Raw genomic sequence first — 20,547 nt, 5'->3', positions numbered from 1 at the left:
CCTCTTGAATGACAAAAGCAGATGGGTGGGGTACAGACAATGGTTGGCAATGATGTTGCAACATCTGGGAAGGAGTTATGCTTTTCTGATCATGGTCCATAATGCTATTCGAGAATTAGCAATATACTGTAGAAAAGGTCATTACAGTACGTAATGTTTTTTTACAGCAGCACTTTTCGGGTGTTATTGTTTGTTCCCACATGAAAGGGTGCCAAATTTTCCCAATGGTTCCAATGTGTTGGCACATTATACTATTATGTTTTCACTGTCCTGTAGAAAAGATGGTGCGTAGCCTATATACTGTACAGAAAACTTACAGCATTTATGAAACGTAATTTATTTTATTTTATTTTATTTATTTATTTTTTTTAGAAAATGTTGTATTACTAAGGACATGTCCAGACCCACGATTTAGATCAATGTAATTAACCGTCCTTGTGTTTGTGTCACTAACATTTGTGTACGACGTTGCTGTTCCCGCGCGCCCCCTTCCAAGAAACACGCCCAGCACTCAACATCAGTCGCCTGACTGGTCTGAGCGTAGTGTTCTGTGCTTGTGCATGAGAGCCTGTCCGACAGCTTATGAGAGTGTGCCCAGCTGATACAGTTTGTGGTCGCGACACTGTAATCGCAACTGATTCCAAAGAAAACAAGGAAACAACCGACCCACGAATTCCCGGGACAGCAGTTTTATCCTCACCTTTGCCACCATTCTCCCTCATAGATGCACGTGATGCGACAGCTTCACAGGCAGCTTCCAGTACCTGTCTTGGTGGAGTAGCAGAAGTGTGGGTGCTTGCAGGACGAAATATAGAACATTCTTCTGGCGTTAGAGTTTAAAAAAAGAAAGATTTCAGCAAAATACAGCTGAGCGAGTTGTGATGCTGGCGCGTATGTTGGTTATTGCGCGTCTGTGTGCGTTTGAGTGCGAGAGAAGCACCTGGTGACAGCCCGTACGAGGATATGGGGGAAAGCTTTCTGACCTGCTATATCTCGCATTTTTTATGTGCATTTCGTCTGTGAGAGGATAGCCGTGTCCCGTGGAGGATGCCGAACTGGTAAGATCCTTTTTATTTTCAGTTAGTGCCTATTTATTGAGCATTGCACTTAAGTGTCGCATAGGATTACGGTGTGACGGGGATAAACGGCAACCTATAAGGCACATTTCAGAGTACTGAATGACAGGACTGTTATTCTAGATAGAAGTAGCCTGTGTTTTGAAGTTAGCTATAAGTACGCAATGTCTTTGCGTGTGTGTGTGTGTGTGTGTGTGTGCGCGCGCGCGTGTGTTATGCTCACTATTTCTAGGACAGTCCAAACTTGTGTTTATTCAGGACATTTTAAAGTAGATAATTCCACTGAAATTATTTTCCACACCATTTTTCTCTAAAATTCCTCATTTCTGTATTGAGAAGTCGCTTTCCTCATGGCCAGGCAGCTGAAAGGGGGTAGCACTCAGACAATTATGGTCATAGCAAAAGAGGCACATAACACACTGACACAACATATACAATGATACTAAAAAATCACCTCACCTGTTTAGAACCGCCAATCTAGTTTTTTTTTCCGGGACATGGATTAATGTTGATTTCCTTGCATTTCACGTCCATATTAAGTGTCTTGATATCGAGGGGGTTGAAACAGGCAAACCAGTTGCAGCTGCGAGCTATTTTCTCCTCCAGTCAATTTCCAGCAATTACAGATCTGTGTCGGATTCAGCGTATTCTACCCTCGAGTTCCACATGCGGCTAGGACTGTTCAGTAGTTTACAGCTGCGGGAAAATGAAATAACAACTGGGAAACGTAATTCTGCTGTAAATGCCTTATAGGAAATGAACCAACAGCATGTGATCACAACAACAACAACAACAATAATAACGTACATAATTTTAATGAACTTTGGTGAATTGCCAAATTAATGTTAAAAATCTATGTATATATTGCCGATACCAGATAAAGATTGAAACGAGCTCTGCTTATATGTTCCTACAGTATCCGATCAAAATCGTTTAATAATGTTTAGCTCAAGTTCTTTGGACGCGCTGCGGGCGAGCAACTGTGTGAAAATCCAGCTGTTTTTCGCAGCATTTACGTTCATCCGTGCTAAAGAAAAATCGATAGTATCACAATGATCCCTGACATCTTTTAGAATATCTTTGATGTTTAAAGCGGGGCGCAGTATCATTCAGTATTCTGTTCGCGTCACTGGAAAGTGAGTTGTTAACGCCGGATTTTAATGGGAGTGGGTGTGGGTTCATAACACGATCCATAGGACAAGAGGAGTGGTCGCTTCGTGTAGAGGACATGTCTTTGTATTGTTTGAAGAAATGGTGAGACCAGAGGTTATTTTAGAGTAACTGTTATTCAGATCACATATCAGGCACTGCAAGTTTGTGGCTTTGTCGTATTTTTGATGAAGTGATGTGATCTTATGGCTTATTGCTTACAACATTAAAAAATGCTAAAATAAATAGAGAAACAAACCAGGAGCATATAAATAGAAAGTGGTATATAGTGGTATATATAGGTTTATGCCAAACTACTGAATAATATTTGTGTCTGGTGTGTGTTTGTGTATGCGCTCGTGCACACGCACGTATGTGTGTGTGTGTGTGTGTGTGTGTGCATGTTAGTGAGTGTCATATGCAGAGAGAGAGAGAGAGGGAGATCATTTACTTTCATTACTTTCTACAAATGCAATTTGTAGTGAGCATCCAGCTGTCACCATTACTCTGAATTTACTTTCTAATAAGAGTTTTTGTAATTAGTGAGTCCCAAGCCTCATTTGTTAAACTCACAAAAATAAATAAATAAAATGTGTAGATCAATGCTGAAATAATGATACATGTTGGAATTATCCAGCTTAGTCGAATCTACACCCCACACCAGACAGCACTGAATGATTTACTCTGAGAAACAGACAGACATCTGGAAACTCTCTCTGCCTCATCACCCTCTCTTTTCACCACTAGATTTCACTAAAGAGCTGCCCCATGTCGCCAGTGTCGAACTTGTGCAAACTCAATCCTAGCTTTCATGGGATTAATTATAGATATAAAGAAACCCCTGTTCCCACACCATCAGAATACCTCTCCATACCAGGACTGGGGTTGAACAGAAACTTGGCTGTTGCAATTCCATAGATTAATTGAAATGATTGGTCAATTTCAGCTTATAGTGACATATCAGACCTGGGTCAAATATGTAATTGTTTTGGGTTCAAATACTTTTCTACGCTTTACTGAGCTTGTCTGGTGGATTGGAACCTATGAAATACTCTCAAAAAGTGCGACCCCCACCTTCTGGTCCTCCTGGTTAGCTCAGTTGCACCAAGCAAGATCAATTGGGCACAGAAAAGTATTTGAATCCAAAACAATGATGTATTTGACCCAGGTGTTCTGTGGTGTTCTATTAGTCGTATTGAGACTGAAGGCAGGGTTGGAGCGTGCTTGAACAAAAGGAGTTAGACCTAGAATTATGGCAAAGTGGGCTGAACTTCAGGGACACAGTTAAAAACTTGGGAGTGCCCTGGGGACTGAAGACACAGCCTGGCCATTGCAGGGCTTCCAGCCAGGCACTGTGGAACTTTCTAGAAATAGAAAATAAACTGCACCTTGGAACTTTCCGCCAGCGGAGACCTGGACTTGGAACAAACGAGAGCGTTGACCTGTCTTAATCACATGTCAATAACTGATTGAGTTGAGTTGATCTTGTAATTTGGGAAAGCACTGACTTTCTGTTTTGTCATGGTCTTGTACTTAAAGATTTTGAGTTGACATTGATTTACCCTGGTGTGATGTTTAAGGGCTTTTTTATTGTTGTAGTGGGCGAGAAGTTTATATGCTAAACATTCAAATTACGAATAATGACTAACATTGTTTTGCTGCAAGGGACATCATTTATTTAGACTTTGTTGAATGATATTTACTGGTATTTATCCAGTAAGAGAGTGTTCCTTTGCTTTGTGCTATCATCACTTTTCATGATTCTCACTTATGATGATATACCAGCTTTTTTAGATGTTTGTTTTATCTGTTAAGAGTTTATACAATTTAAACAAAGTAAACCTTGTATTACAATATTGTATTTGAGAAATGTCATTTCGGAACGAGACCTTGTCAGTGATAGCATCATTGCTGGATGTTTGAAACGGTCACAACATTCCCAAAACCAAAGCGTCAGATGGCATGTATTCCGAATGAAGGCGTTGAGTCGATCTTGAATGACGCTTATCTGTAGGAAATCCGCGCCCTGTTGCAAACGACATTTGAAGGGTGAGCAGATCATCTGGCGTGAGAAACACAACTGTTAGCTAATTGCTTGCTTACTCTGCACATAGGGCAAGGGTATGTTCTCTGGAGCTGAATGTGCAGCCTCTTCGCTCAGAAATGTGTCAGTCCTCCAGGCTGACATCCGTATCTAAGTAATCTCCCTGTCGCCTGTGATGTATTGCTAAGGTGACCGTGATCATTCTTCACGGACTGATGAGCTGCTTTTCTTACTCTACAGACACCCGCTTCCTCTTCTGTTGAATCAGGTGCCTTCTGTTATCCTTCCTGGTAATACTTTGAGGAGATTTCACTCATAACAAGTGAAAAAGAACCTCAAACTTTACTGCACATTTGATTAAAACACACTATAAATAGCGTCTTGGTGTAATTGCATAATACATTGGCCCATGAGACGATAAGAGTATGTTTTATGATTCGTTTAGAACTTCCGCCCTGAGGCGACACTTATATCATAGCATTACATTGATTCTGTCTCTGGATTTGAACCCATAAACGGTAAAATGGGTGGTTCATCATACATGTCACAAGATACATGGTATTCAATTCATAGCACAAACAAAACAATTCAGAACAAATAGCGAGATGAAGATGTTTCTTCTTGAATGGACAACGGTGTCCTGTTCTTCGTGTTCTCCTTTTTAATCCCCTCAAACGCAAGTGTTCCATGCTATCCTCCTAGCCTTGTGGCACAGCAGAATGTATTCATAAATAAAGGGGAACATTACAGTGGTGCATCCATTATGGTCCTAATCTGAAGAATGACTGCCAGTCATCCCATCTGGCCGGCATGCAGATACACAGTTCTGAGCTAAGATGCTTGGTCAGCCTTACTCATTCAAAAATAGCATTGATTTCTTTGTTGGTAAGCATGTATAATGCATGGTGCTTTCAGTTTAAACAGTCTGTACTGATTGGGCAGTGTACTTATTCTACCACTGCTGCAGCTCCTATTTAAACATTTTTTAAAAAATCCATGGCATCATTTTGATAGATTATCTTGTCCAGAGCAACTTTTAGGACCACCACAGCAAGACAGATACAATCCATATTATCCTGTAAGAGTTGTAAGAACAGGGTCCTGGGTTGCAGAACGGTAATTATGATGTGATGGAGCATGATGGTAAACAGTAATAAAAGAATACAATCTAGGAGACAAGCATATGTTTATTATAACAAGAGAAGCCTTTTATAGGTTGATGTACTCTTCAAGGGTTCAAGTTGTATCTATGTGATCATGCTAGGACTCTGAACCGTACTTTCCTCTTGGGTCCTCATCACACTTGTCCGTGTGTTCGATTTGCACTTCATTGTACATCGCTCTGGATAAGAGCACCTGCTAAATGCCTGTAATGTAATGTAATGTTATAATCTCAAAGCATAACCTGTCTCATTTAGGTTTTGAACTGTGTTTGCAACATGGCACAACAAGAAATATGATTGCCTTGCCGTGGTCAAGACCAAGGTCTGCAGCTAAGGGAATTAATCATATATACATCACACTTTTTTAGGCTCTAGAGGGTGATATTACCTCCTGTAGCGGACATGTTCACTCATGTTTCTGAGCTGCGGCACGGAAATGTGCACTGAAGCATACCAAGTGGAATTTTTTGTCACTTATACAGTATATAAAATGGATTTACAATAGCATGGAAACTGGGAAAGGAACTGGAAGTATGCTTTGGGGGAACTAGCCATACAAGGTGCTACTGTAACTCAAAGTATGTATTCAGATCCGTACATGGATGATTTAGAAGATAATCTACAGTAAAAACAGAAGCAACAGAAGACTGCAAAACCTAAAAACTAATAGCAGACCTTTCTGGTTGATTACTAATATCAGGGTTGCTAAATTGCTGTTAAAGCTGTAATGTATCTACTATACTCTTAGTTAGAACCAAAACAGCGTTCTTACTCGTCATCCATCTCAGTCCAATGAAAGTCTTGATCTATAAGTTAATGCCTTTCTTTTGTAGTAATTATGTGTTGGGTAAATTGATTGTGAACAATCAATGCCTATTACTTTAATGTTTTGTGTGATTGGCTTGGTGCCATATTAATGGTTCGTATTGGATGGTGTATTTGAATGACATGAAAACTGTTTCTTTGTTGTTATTGGCAGGAGCACACCTTATTTCCTGGATATATCTGTGTGCTTGAGTTTCATGGTGAGGTGCTTAGGCTAAGCGTACCTGCTAAATGCCAGTAAAGTCAAGTAAACCGGTCAAGATTGGACCAAAGACGTGAGAGAAAAAAAAAAGCAGAAATTATGTTATAGAATAAAAGGCTGGTACATTAAAATGCTCTGTGAAATATAACATAAATTAAAATGATAAATTATGAATTGGCAGCAATATTGGAGTATCCGGCTTTTTCACTTAAACAGCCCACCAGCCATTACAATGATTAATTATATTATACAATACCATACTTTTATACATTGCAGGCGCAAACTACAGCTACTGTAGTTTAACAGTTACTACTGTATGTTAGTTTATCCACATATACATAATAAACTTGTGTTGCCTTTGGTCCATTAGAAATAATAAAAAATAATACTGGGGGCGGCCTGTAGCGTAGTGGTTAAGGTAAATGACTGAGACATGCAAGGTCGGTGGTTCTAAACCCGGTGTAGCCACAATAACATCCGCACAGCCATTGGGCCCTTGAGCAAGGCCCTGAACCCTGCATTGCTCCAGGGGAGGATTATCTCCTGCTTAGTCTAATCAACTGTATGTCGCTCTGGATAAGAGCATCTGCCAAATGCCAATAATGTAATGTAATGTAATACAACTAATTACAATGTTATTATGCTCCCACTCCAAGTTTTATCAATTCGATGCTATGTCACTGGCAGCATGATACGTGTGTGATACTGTCTTATATTGCCTTTACTATTGTTACTATGTTGTTGGCTTAACTCTTTGGGTGCTCCAGTGTCACCTTGACCATGCTAGCTCATACCCGAACATACCCTGCTGCTTATTACTGATTTAGATAAACAAGTTTATGAAAGTGAAACACTGGGAACTTCTTGCTTTCTGTCAGTCTGAAAAAACGTAGTCTGGGAGTTATTTTCTTGTTTTGGTAAATCACTTGATAAAAATCCAATCCCGCCTGTTCCCTTTTCTCCTGCTAAGCACACTGTTTAGAGTGTTGGTGGCCAAGCTGACCCTTTGTTGACAGAAATGAGGATCGGAGCAGTGTCTGTTTGTTGTGTGCTCTGTATCTTTCCCAGCACTCATTACCTCAGAGAGCTGGAGAGAGACAGTGTGAAGTTGGCTGGAGTGGAGAGAGAGAGGGAGAGAGGGAGAGGGAGAATTTTTTCTTGCCACGTTGGGGCTGTGTGTTTACAGTCTTCGCACACGGCCTGCTGAAACTGACTATAAAAAAGACAAACTGCTGAAGCGTTATTGACGTGCTCGGACATAATGCCACGGTACTAAATACAAAAATCATTTCTAATTATATTTTCAACAGAAAAGCTGATTTACTTATGTCATTTTCCCTGACTGCAGTGTGGAGTAATGGCAGGCATAAGTAAACGAGAGTCAGGTTCATCAATTGCCGAGCACCTTCCCCCTAGGGCTTGAGGAAAGAGGGGGTAAAATGCTTTTGAGAGGGTCTGTTTCTCACTGTTAACATGTTAATCAAATGCATTAAAACATTCCCAAATTGATCCTTGAAGCCTGTTTCTGTTATTCCCCATCTCTGTATAATAAACATGGAAATTTATAGAATTTGTTCCTGCGATAATGTAATTCCTGGCTGTTATACAAAACATTTGGTGAATATGAGTATTCGGGAAGATCAATCTTGTAGTTTATTGGTTATGAAAAAGTAGGGAAACGAATGCACCATTTCATTTATGATTTTGTAAAATTATTATTTTGCGAGGCATGCCAAAATGGTTTCCCTCACAACTGCGCGGCCCAGAAAGAACATAAAAGTGGACTTTACTTGTGGGATATCTGCATGCCAGTATTAGAGGAGAAATTGCGAACCTAGTCTGACAAAAAAGCTGAGGCAAGAATGAGATTAATTATTTTTCTGCTATCAATTAGCGGTTTATAGGAGGAGCTGGGATTGTTACCATGGCAACGGGTATCCAACAGCGCTAAGCATCCCCTGCAGGTTACGGGCTGGAACGCTGCAAATATACCATTGAGCGGTTCTGATTTAGGACGTTCAAAATTCTATGCACCCCGGGATGGAAACAATGAGAGGGAGATGCTCGGTTTGTACTGGCCGTGCTACAGTGTGCTGGCTCTGTTCTTCAGCTTAATGCCTCTTTTGGCGGATACTCTCCGAGACGTAGAGACTGGTGATTTGCAAGATGGCGGAAAGCACCATATGTTTCCCACACATTGTTAAATTATAAATTACTTTTACCGGTTCAAGCTACACCACTGATGGCTGGTGGATATGTGATATGACTAGTGTCCGGAGAATGGGGCAGATGCTATTGTTTAGCCAGGGTTTGGAATAGTTGCATGTATGGTGTTTCTGAATATATGTAAGCAAATATGTAAGCCAGTCTGCAAGTGACTGTAGATTGGGTGGTTTTTCAAAATGGCAAATGAGGAAGATACTGCTTTAAAATTTCAGATCACTGAATTGCAAGACGAGACACGCTGAAATGAAAGTTAGAGTTGCACTAGCCTCTGTGACATGAGTGAAACAAATCTTTCAGGGGGAATTTTTGAAGGGTAGGGTTTTTACATTTTTGGTACTATATCAACCGCTATTCTTGCCGTCTTATCACATATATGAATTAGTCACGTGATATGAATTGCGATGAAAAATCTTCTATCCACAATGCAAATTGCTTATATTGTACAATACGATTTCGTGATTCACAATCTTTTATAACACCTCTATGTTACGGTATCTGTGTTACAGCTTGGCATCAGCTATAGTCGAGTCGAATACTCCAGTCCAGCTTTTCTCTGTTCAGACCCCAAGGTTCAGGCCACACATTTGTCCCTGCCTGGTCCGCTGTGTAACTGGCTGCCAGGACCTCAGAGAATGGAGAGAATATTGTCTCAAAATGGCCGCCTTTATTTAACAAGTCGTGCCCTCTTCTCCTGGACCCAGGCCAGCTTGGGACAGGAATGCTGGCTGTCTGTCTGGCTCCAGCGTTGCCGATTAAGAGTAATCCGAGCCAGCCTCGTACAGAGAGAAATGCTCTCTCCCCTGCCTAATGTGAGTTATTGGTGACATTTATCTGATGCAGCACTTAGTTGTTGGTGGTGCTTTGTTTTCGAGTATTCCTTGCACTTACGTCGTATTGATCTCTATAGAGGAGTGTTAATGATGAGTCATACTATTAAATGTGATGACCCACACCATATTCAATTACCTCCTTCTCTCATAGAGATGGCCCTTGTAATTAAGGTTGAACAGATACTCTTAAAAAAGAAAAAAAGAAAAACAAGAGGCAGAACATAATTACTGAGATTGCCTCCACATAGATAAGCATGCGGCAGCCGGGGGGATGCAAGACCTGAACGGAGCAAACAAGCTTATAGTTCTCATTTTTTACCGGTTTGCCTTGCTAAGGGAGATTAATGGTTTTCGGAAACTGCTGAAATAAAACACTGGTGTGAAACTGACAGGATAATCATTTACAGAAATTAATGGGGAGAGTACATCCCTTTTTAATTTGCGTTGCTCACATTTATTTGTGTCTTGGTCCTGGCTTGGTTCTGCATTGCAAAACGGTCCTGCATTGACTGTGGCCATACACGTACCAGGTTCGGTTGGAGACAGGGAGATAAGCCACCCCCAATATTTTCATATGAATTAACTGCTCGACTAGCTAGTATGCTTGTGAGACTTGACGTATGACTTGACAACACAAGACTAGGTGGTCTAGCAGTGCACTCTGGGGAATATGGATACAGCGAGGTACATTTGTGTTCTTAAAGGAACGAGTTTCCCAAATGTACCCTGAAAGGTAGAATAATGTTCTTTTGAGTAGAAACAAGTACCTTTTACTAACAAAAAGGGTACACATGAATAATTAATCCAATGGCAAAGGGTACCCAAGCAAGTTTTTGTACCCTTTTCTGCACTTTTTGTACCTTTTTTTCTGAGTAAAATGAAATTATGCGTGTCTATGACTGAGACTCTAATGTGTGTCTATGACTGAGAGCTAATTGGCCGAGAAAAAATCCCAGAATTCTATAAATGGCTTGAATGTAAGTCATTTTGACATGGGGGTGTTAACTACCTAAGTAGTTAATTGGCCAAATGTGTAAACTCGTAAAAATGTAAATAAGGTAATTAAGTAGTCAGTAAAAATGGGTAATGACAAGGGTAGTTATGTCACCTTAGTGTCATGGATTCTTATTGGAAAGAGCTTGCCATGTGACTTAGTTGAAGGGCATCTGGCCAGAGTCCATGAACAAAATAAACCTGTGGAGGATCTTCAGCTGGCTGTACCGAAGGTTTCTGGAATATGCTTAATAAGGGGCTACTGTTATTGGCCTGCCCTTGGCATGGTATGTTCATACAAACACCTCTCAAGCACCGACCTTATTGTCTTACAATGTTGTAAATACAGCAAAATTAACATCAAGACCCTATTACCATTTTTCTTGTGTACTGTACTTCTAAAAAAGTGATGTTATCATGTCCGATTTTAACATTTTACATGTTTGCAGGGTCCCCCTCTCAGTGACCTGTTGTTTGCCCTGGGGTGTTAGGTGCCCTTGTGGTTGGTGGGGCAGCTCAGGGGTTGAACCACCAGTAAGCTATTTAGAGCACTGTTTGCATTGTTTTTATTTACTTGGGCTAAAACAATGTTCTTGTTGTCCAGAGCTAAGCATGTCTGCTGTACCTCACATTTATTTTGGTGTGTGCTTCGGCCCACAGTAGCCTGTTTCCAGATAAACCGTGAATTTGAGACACCCCATTGACTCGCTTGGTCACTTTCTTACCAGGGATGCTACAATACTGTATCATAAATTATAATCACATAAAGTATTGATAGCTATTCAGAGAATGACCCAGTATGCCTTTTTCAATGAGAGGCAACTCTTGTAGCTGTAAGAAAGCCTGACCAGAACACAGTATATAAGTGTTTTGCGAGGAGAAGAGTGAGTGCTTGTGAAACAGTCACCTCCAGGTCTGCCTTTGGTACCCAGTGCTCACACTCAGCTCTCGGTGAGAGAAGCAGCCTGACAGTAAGGTACCGGGGCCGGGGCTAAATAATTCACATGGCAAGCGAGAGCGGAGATTTTTGGAGAGATGTGCTGATGAGGTGTCTCACCGGTAGCTGCTGTTTTGACAGCACAGGGACAGAAACTCCTGTCCACTCCAGATTGTGTTTGTTTTTCACTTTAACCTTTGATCAGATCACATGCAGGAAAAAAGATGAATAAATAAAGATGTTATGGCGTGGTAATTTAGTGCTGTTGTAATCCGCAGAAAATAACTGCGATTTCGGATTGTTGGTGCCAGACAGGGTGGTTTGAATACCTTGAAACTTGAAACTTGAAACTGCTGATCTCCTGGGATTCTCTAGAGTTTGCAGAGAATGGTGCAAAAAACAAGCAGCAGAAGTCTAATAAATACCTAATAAAGTGCTCACTGAGTTTATATACAGATGGTTTTCATGCATATTTAAAGATGCATATGATATATAGGAGTTCAGAGACAGCACAAGCATATATAACCTATATAACTGTAGAGATAACAGACATTAATAATAGTAACATTGTCAATCCAGCTTCATTTGTTAGCAATGCTAACCTTGGCTAGCCTAGCCCACCACACTAGCATAGCAAGCTAGATTCAACAGACACCTGTTATATAACAGTGTTATAACCTTCAGACTGAACAAATGACCAACAGAGAAGGTATATTTGCTGACACTGCTCAGAACCTGCCCTTGACACACTGGTAGGTACATAGCATCCCCTTGACAACTCCAACTCCCTGATTGCATGTAAATACATTAACTGGCTGATTAAATCATGAGTAAAGGGGAATTAGCATGCAAATCAGGAGCTATTAAATACACACCAAACCTTGAGTAACCATGGCTGGTGATCCTGGTTGTTGAATCTGCAGAAAAGGAATAGCTTACATAAAATACAGCGGCAGCCTGTAGTGTTCTGTTTAAGGTACATGATTGGGACCCGCAAAGATGGTGGTTCAATCCCCGGTGTAACCACAATAAGATCCGCACATTGCTTCAGGGGGGATTGTCCCCTGCTTAATCTAATCAACTGTGAGTCGCTTTGCATAAAAGCATCAGTTAAATAACATGTAATGTAAATAATCAGAGCTGCTGTTGAAAACCTTGCAAGGGGCACATAGTGTCTAATTCTATCATTCACATTAAGTATTATCATAAAATTCTAGATTTATTTGGCATATTCTCCCTCTGAAACCATGTTGTTGTTTATTTACATACTGTTTTTCAATTGGTCAGATTATTGACAGACACCAAAATCTGAAATGCAATGCAGTTACTAGCCTATTAGTAGGCTATGTACTGTAAGTTCCTGGATCGGCATGACCCCCCTTTATATAACCTTCATTTTTGAGATGTGCGAATGTAAGCGAATAGAGCCTGGTTATTTGTCTAAGGTTTTGTAAAACTGTCAAGTACTTCACTGTGTCTTCCTTCATTCTTTTGTAGACTTCCTGGGCCCTGTCAGAGTAGGCTGACATAAAACAGACTTTTCACAGATGGCCAGGCAATGGGCTCACCTGTAAAATGAATTCACAATACATACAGTTTTACTAATTATTGCTGCATAAAAGTTGTATGTACTCATTTAAAGCAATCATAATTCACGTAAGATTATGGCAGGGGAATATTTTATTTTCAATGGCAAATAGCAGGGGAGATTTCGAGAACTTAGCGTTAGATCTCAGGATAATGGTGTGGTCATATTTGCATTTTGTCTATGATATATTGAACTCTATAAATATTTATGAACAGGCAATTTTTTAGACTGGCACCTTTCAAAATGGATTTCCTTCGTGTCACGTTGTCGGAGCAGGAGGGGCAGACTGTTATCTTCCTAAGTTTATTACTTTCACAGGGCGGCGAGTCGCCTCTTATACCGTATTCAGGTCATCTTCTAATAGCCCCAAGAGGTGTAATAAGGAACACGTCGGAGGCCATAAAGGGTGAAAAACTCGAAAGTTTCTGCAGTCAAAATACTGAAATCCCATTAATATTCAATTTTCCCTCCCACAGCAGATCCAGACTGCAATAGTCATCAATTATCCCGCAGTGAAGAGCAGTCAAACCAAGCGGCAGTCCCGACGATTACATCAGTGCAAAAAAAAAAAACAACATTGAAAAGTGCTGCGTCAATTAATCACAGCCCCCGTTCCACCAGCTCAGATCCTGTCTCTCCGACGGCATAAATAATGATAGTCAAGCAATATTAGGCTACACAGTAAAGGGATATTTCAGTGTTCCATGTTTTATAAAAACCGAATGAATGTAACTTTCATTTCTGACATTACGTGTACATTCATAAGATGTTTTTAACACATAGGTAGCCCTTGTGAGCTTTAACGCATATTTCCCATTCATGAACAATTCCGGTGCGTCCATGATTGCTGACGTGGATCGGAATTGTGCATGTTATACAAATATGAATACATTTGAAACTGTATGACAACTGCAAGCACAGCTAATTTATGAAAAAACATTGTAACTTTTGTTCATACAGTTGATATATGTTTCATGAAGAAAAAAAAAAGTCCTTTTTGAAAATCTAACTGCCTTCTGGGTGAAGAGAGTACAAAAATTGGAGCTTTTTGAGAAATTGCATTTTCATTTGTCACAGTGACATAAACGGCCAGTACATTTCTTTCTTCGTGAACTGATTAGAAATATATTTTGCAGGGAGGGTGTAATTCAATTATTCACAGGTTGTTTTTGTTTACTTTAATAAAGGTGGATAGCTATGGCAAATAAAACAGTTCATTAGAACACTCCAGGGAGTAATTATTTTTAAGAATATTCAAACTTTCATGCATGCAACCCTTTTGATTTGAGTAGAAATGCTTTAATTTAGATAAATGAGAAGAAATTACCATCAATTTGTAATAACCCCAGAGCCAGTTTTAACAACCTCAGATTAAATTATTCTGACATTGTGTCAGATTTTTTAAATACTAAATTTATCATGAAAGCAAAAAACTGTCACTGTTAGCTTATAAGTTCACAAAGCTTTAGCTTGTAGCAACATGCTACAATAAATTCAAAGGTCCTCTCTTTATTACAGTTTATGAATAAAAACTAGGGATATTTTCAACCAATTATTACATTTAAGGGGGCAATTACATTTTCACAAGAGTGATACTGTATGTATGTTTGAACTTTTTTCACTAAATAAATGAACTAATAATGTAAAATTATTCAGTGTCAGAAATACGCAATGATGGAGGAAATCAGGAAGGGGGCAAATACTTTTTATGAATCTGTACGTAAAATGTTCAGATAGGGAAAGATGCTCCTGATGAAGAAATCTTTACATTCCCTGGTTAATTTTTAAAACCGACTTAAAACAGACAGTGTTATTGCTTTGGTTAATGAGGCAATTCAGCTCACACAGATGCCAGTACTAAGACAATAACAGACCCCTGACAGGATAGATGCAGTCAGCATACAGAAACAACAGCAACAGGTTTAATGTGCGGAAAGCAGACAAATTAGTACCGTCCACTGCATGAAATTCAGAAATATAAGAAATATAAGCCTTTACACACACAAGCACACGTATGCTCACGGATTCACACATTTGGCCACACATACAGTACTGTGCAGAAGTCTGAGGCACCCTACATTTTATTATACATATGTTTATTTTTTTGTGTTAGTATAGAAGAACGCAGATTTCCAAATATTCATTTTCCAAAAGATTTAATTTTACAGAGACTTCTTTGTATTGAATTTTAAAAAGTAACATATTACTGTAAGCAATTGACTACTTTTTACATAAAAACTTGATCAAGGATGTCTGAGATCAGAAGCAAGGAGCCAACCAAAGTCTGCAGAAGAACAGTGTCAAGTTCTCCAACATGCTTGGAACAACCTCCCTGCTGATTGTCTTATAGAACTGCAGGACAGCGTTGGCTATCTCAGAGAAGTGACACAGTTTTAAGGGTGGTCACAAAAAATATTGATTTGATTCAGTTTTGAACTATTGTGCCAAATTACTCAAATGTAATTTAAAATTTATAGTACATTTATTTAGGACCTTTCATTGAATTATATTTGAAAGAATCCTATCTGTACAGAATGTTATACAGGTGCCTAAGACCTTTGCACAGTACTGTATATTGCACTCTTATAACAGAATTCCATTTACATCTTCTTTTGCATCTTTTTTTCATAAATAGGAAGTAACCTAAAGCTTGTATTCTTCTTGTATTCATTTCAAGTTTCATGAAAATGGTGTTGTTCCAATTTAAACCCAAGAGACAAAGTCTATTTGTATTTATTTTCCATGGATATTTCTTCCATGCCATCCTCATGGGCAAACAGTAGCCATTTGTATGGTCTTATTACACAATGTGTGCTCTGTACAATGGGATATAGTCAGTTGGAAGTTGAATGATGCTAGACTTTCCTTGAATGAATATGCGAACATAGGCATTCCTCTCCATCATGGACTGGAGGATGTTCTCAGTAAGTGGTTTGTCTTTATTTTTTTCTTTGCAGCATTTCCCTGTGATCATTGAAATCTCAGAGGTCTCAATTATCAAGGTTGAAAGGAAGTGCTGAGGGATTGGTGTTTTTAGCCTACAGAAGCAAACTGCTGAGTTCTTCCTTTCTGTATATGGTGGCCTGTGTTGCATGAGCTTCTGGGTTAAAAATAATTAGGCTATCATGTATTGCTTTCCGGTTACTTGATGAGTTATAAATCATTATATTTTTGGCAAAAGGTTTACACATATACATCACACCAAGAAGCGAAAACCCAACCTATACAAATGTGCATCCCTCCAAATATTTGGTATAAATGCAGTAAACCCAGTATGGATAACCAATACATGTTCAATTAAAAATGAACCAGTGGCTCAATAATGTATTTGAAATGTAAGACTTGGGTTGAATAAATATCGGAGGCTTTGCTGAGCTCTAGTCCCAAATACCATAAGTGCACCCGCTTGCAGCTGTACGTATGTATTATTCACATCGCCATATTTGACCATTTCCCATGGCTCCAGTGGATGAAGGCAGAGGAAAAGCCTTTAGAGTAACCGTTTGTCTTGAGCCGAGCGTGGGATGACCGTGAGGTTACCAAATGCTTTTATAGGTCACCGGAGCTTTCCTTCTTTGTCGACGGCGTCCATTCAGGCTCAAACAGCTGAACGACTCTCCTGTGATTAGGGATGACCTCTGCACCCCTCACACGGTGGAGATAGTGGGTTGGGGGGAGAGGGTACATCCACAGAGGAGGTAAATTGATTTTAGGACTCCAGAAATATCTGCCCACATAAATATTCAATATACAGCACAGGCATATGGGAAATTAGTGCCATCGGACCAAATTTGATTTCAAACAATTACTTTCATTTTGAAATAGTGAAATACAAATTGAAGTTATGCAATTCAATAAAAATAATAAAAAATACAATAAGTAATAAATTCTAATTATCGCAATACAAATTCAAGTTATGCAGTTCAGATTCATTTTCTCATTTTAGCCTGTATCGGCACAGTCTTACTTCAATTTAGTGGGGATTTACATTCATTAAAGGGGTTAACAAAGTGAACTACAATAGTTTCTCAGGTTGAGTTCTGTCAGCAGAAACACGAAAGCGCTGGTCGAAATTAGCAAAAATAAATGACTTGCATGTATATCAGGGTGTATTTCTTCACACAGCGAGTTATCAGTGTGTGAAGCTGCTTGCCAGGTCATCTGCAAGAGGTGGAGATGCTAGGAGAAGTCCACAATAGATACAGCAGATATAACTGGGACAAAGCCCCACGTGACAACCTGGCACCCTCTGGAAGGCTCACAAGGGCAACCCCTGCCAGGATGGCCTCTGCTAGGCCAGAGGGCAATGTGGCACTGATGGATGAAGTGTGGGAGTCCTGGATAGCACTGCGGGCTTTGGGAAGGAGCACCAGCTGTGACTGAGGTGGTGTGTGGCCTGGCCTTAGGCCCTTCTCACTCTCCGTTTACATATTTCTTACAAAATGATGCATCTTTTCCTGTTGACCCTTGGATTGCTGAGACCCGTGAACTGTTAAAGACCAATATCAGCATAATTTACTGCTGAATCTAGTCCCAAGCCCCTATTCCCATTGAGATACATTCAAATGCAAAGAGTTTTGGTGTCGCTTGTAGGACAACGTGAAATTCAGATATCCAGACTCTGATGATGTTGATAGGTCGCAGACATCAGGAAGTCATAGCATACAAAGGATGTGCAGCCAAATACAAAACATTACTCTTTTGTTTGACATTTGGATATACTACGTTTTGATGTACTACAGACACAGTGGCAAGCTTATATTATCCAAATTGCTAGCTCTTACTGTTACCCTTTCTTGAGTTCTCATTTCATGATCATTTATTAGGTATTAAAATAGCCGACGCCAGAGACACTCAATCTTACCCAGAAAGTGTGTGTGGGTGCTGGCTTTTGTTCCAAACAAGCAGTTACGCACCTGATTCTGCTAATTAAGGTCCTTAGCACTCAAATGGTCTATTAGTAGAATCAGGTATGCTGCTGCCTGGTTGGAACAAAAACCTGCACCCACACCAGCCGTTTCTGGGTAAGATTAAGTATCACTGGCCTATGCTCAACTCATCTCAGTTAGAGACCTCTTGATATCCCTTCCCCTTCCTTCACTGATACACATCTGGCATGGCTTGAGCCCTCAACTCAAAAACAAGTTTTCATTCATATCCTGCTGTGCTGGTATTGTACTTCTCACCTGGCTTTTGCTATGGGAGCATAATTTCCGCCCAATTCCGATTAATGTGAAAGTTGTAATCTGGTAAGCCCAGTAAGAATTACTGACTGAAATTGTGGCATTTCAGTTTGTTTGTACTGGAAGTATATCCGCATAAATTGACTCTCTGTGTTCATACAGGCAGGGTATGAGTGACTCCTTTTACCTCCAACCGTTTACCTCACAATTTCAGTAAATGCAAGCACTCAAAGGTGCAAGTGCTCTTTAGCAGTCATTAAAATGAACTCAACTGTGTTTATGAAGATAAAAACTGTAAATTGTATTTAACTCTAAGACTTTCTCAGATTCCCACCTTTAAAATGAATGTGCAGAAACTGTCTGCAGAAATCTATATCATGTCTCCTTTTAAATTCAGAATCTGAGATGTGTTAAAATCTCATAATTTTGTATGAACAATATGCTCCCTTTTCAAGCAGACTATCCCTGAGGTTTAATCATTTTCCACTTGGTTGATCAGACTCGTGGCGAATGGAAGCATCGCCTTCATGCCTATTTTAATTAATCCACCTGTGACATCATTAGCACCTTGGGTTGTAGTTCGCGCATGGACGTCATATACAGTACACTTGCACATTTAATTGCATCATATTATTTTGCAGTCCCTTTCAGCGGAACACTGCTGGATCCATTAGTCCGTAATGCTTCAATGGAGTAGGTAACAAATATCAGTGGGCTATTACACAGCCGTATAACGACAAAAACAAATATTCATATCTATGATGCTGTATGTTACAGAAGTAATGATAATACATTGTTTTGTTATTGCAGGTTTGCGTGAATAAAGAAATGAAAATAAGGAACGCTATCTGTTTAATATGTGTGTATGTGTGTGTGTGCATGTGGATGCATATGAATAATACATGCTATAGGCTTTCCTATGTATTATTTATATATTCAAGCATAGTATTTTAGGAGTTCATAAGAATCTCAACTGCCCCCCCCCCTCTTTCTCTCACTGTAGACAGTAGTACAGGAGACTGTAGACGGTATTAGAACAGGAGACTATTGTCAGTGTTAGTACAGGAGACTGTAGACAGTATTAGTACAGGAGGCTGTAGACAATATTAGTACAGGAGACTGTAGACAGTATTAGTACAGGAGGCTGTAGACAGTATTAGTGCAGGAGGGTGTAGACAGTGTTAGTACAGGAGACTGTAGACAGTATTAGTACAGGAGGCTGTAGACAGTATTAGTACAGGAGGGTGTAGACAGTGTTAGTACAGGAGACTGTAGACAGTATTAGTACAGGAGGCTGTAGACAGTATTAGTACAGGAGACTGTAGACAGTATTAGTACAGGAGACTGTAGACAGTGTTAGTACAGGAGACTGTAGACAGTATTAGTACAGGAGACTGTAGACAGTGTTAGTACAGGAGGGTGTAGACAGCGTTAGTACTGGAGGGTGTAGACAGTATTAGTGCAGGAGGGTGTAGACAGTGTTAGTACAGGAGGGTGTAGACAGTATTAGTACAGGAGGGTGTAGACAGTGTTAGTACAGGAGACTGTAGACAGTATTAGTACAGGAGGCTGTAGACAGTATTAGTGTAGGAGGCTGTAGACAGTGTTAGTACAGGAGGGTGTAGACAGTGTTAGTACAGGAGGCTGTAGACAGTATTAGTACAGGAGGGTGTAGACAGTGTTAGTACAGGAGGGTGTAGACAGTATTAGTACAGGAGGCTGTAGACAGTATTAGTACAGGAGGGTGTAGACAGTATTAGTACAGGAGACTGTTGTCAGTGTTAGTACAGGAGGCTGTAGACAGTATTAGTACAGGAGACTGTAGACAGTGTTAGTACAGGAGACTGTAGACAGTATTAGTACAGGAGACTGTAGACAGTGTTAGTACAGGAGGGTGTAGACAGTGTTAGTGCAGGAGGGTGTAGACAGTATTAGTACAGGAGGGTGTAGACAGTGTTAGTACAGGAGACTGTAGACAGTGTTAGTACAGGAGGATGTAGACAGTGTTTGTACAGGACGGTGTAGAGACAACTAAAGCTTTTTACTACAAGTGTGTTTTAGTTCATCTCATTCACATGCGTATCATGTGATGCTTATTGTAGCAGTATTATATAACAAGACTTCTTCAATTCAGTTACAGCTGATTCTACTATTCAACAAGACTGCTACATAACCTAGACAGCATGTGTGTGCATAAATGAATCCATGTAAAATGCAGCATTTGTATCTAATAGGAGATACAATGAGTGAGAGTCTCCATCGGCTGTCCATGGTGATGATGTTTGCCAATAGAAATTGCAGACTGGAATAACTGATCAGTCCAGTAAAATG

The 20,547-nt window shown here is 39.9% G+C and overlaps 1 protein-coding gene across 1 annotated transcript in view; it reads left to right on the top strand.

Moving 5' to 3' along the window:
• Positions 1-559: 559 nt before the first annotated feature.
• The window catches only part of LOC133129262 (heparan sulfate glucosamine 3-O-sulfotransferase 5), a 57,551-nt gene continuing 37,563 nt past the window's right edge, over positions 560-20,547 (top strand). Inside the window, exon 1 of the mRNA XM_061243224.1 lies at positions 560-1,058. The gene's annotated coding sequence lies outside the window, so the exon portion shown is untranslated. The remainder of the gene's footprint in view (positions 1,059-20,547) is intronic.

Source organism: Conger conger, chromosome 5, assembly GCF_963514075.1.
Source record: "Conger conger chromosome 5, fConCon1.1, whole genome shotgun sequence".
Taxonomy (NCBI): domain Eukaryota; kingdom Metazoa; phylum Chordata; class Actinopteri; order Anguilliformes; family Congridae; genus Conger; species Conger conger.
The sequence above is the reverse complement of the archived record's forward strand: the minus strand, read 5'-3'. Positions and strand labels throughout refer to the sequence as shown.